Here is a 520-nt window from a genome sequence, read left to right as displayed (position 1 = left end):
TGTTTTAATAAGGGAATGTTTCCAAACTTTGGGACGAGAGCTGGAGGGTTGGAAGCCTCTCTTGTGATGCTCCTGGAGTGTTGGTCAAGAAGTGTTACACTCTCTCTCTGGAACATGTCGCCACTTAAATGTTCTCACGGATAAGTGGTCCAGTAAACGCGTTACTTCCCTATAATACAGCGGCGGGTCCCTAAATACGGGTCATCAGAGGTTATCTTGAGGTTATCTTGAGATGATTTCGGGGCTTTTTAGTGTCCCTGCAGCCCGATCCTCGACCAGGCCTCCACCCCCAGGAAGAAGCCCGTGACAGCTGACTAACACCCAGGTACCTATTTTATTGCTAGGGAACAGGGGCATAGGGTGAAAGAAACTCTGCCCAGTGTTTCTCGCCGGCGCCTGGGATCGAACCCAGGACCACAGGATCACAAGCCGAGCGTGCTGTCCGCTCGGCCGACCGGCTCCCTACACAACTTGTGGTCACAACTTGTGTCAGAGACATATAACATAGTTTCCTCGTTGT

This window comes from Procambarus clarkii, chromosome 53, assembly GCF_040958095.1.
Source record: "Procambarus clarkii isolate CNS0578487 chromosome 53, FALCON_Pclarkii_2.0, whole genome shotgun sequence".
NCBI lineage: Eukaryota > Metazoa > Arthropoda > Malacostraca > Decapoda > Cambaridae > Procambarus > Procambarus clarkii.
Note: the sequence above shows the minus strand (reverse complement) of the source record.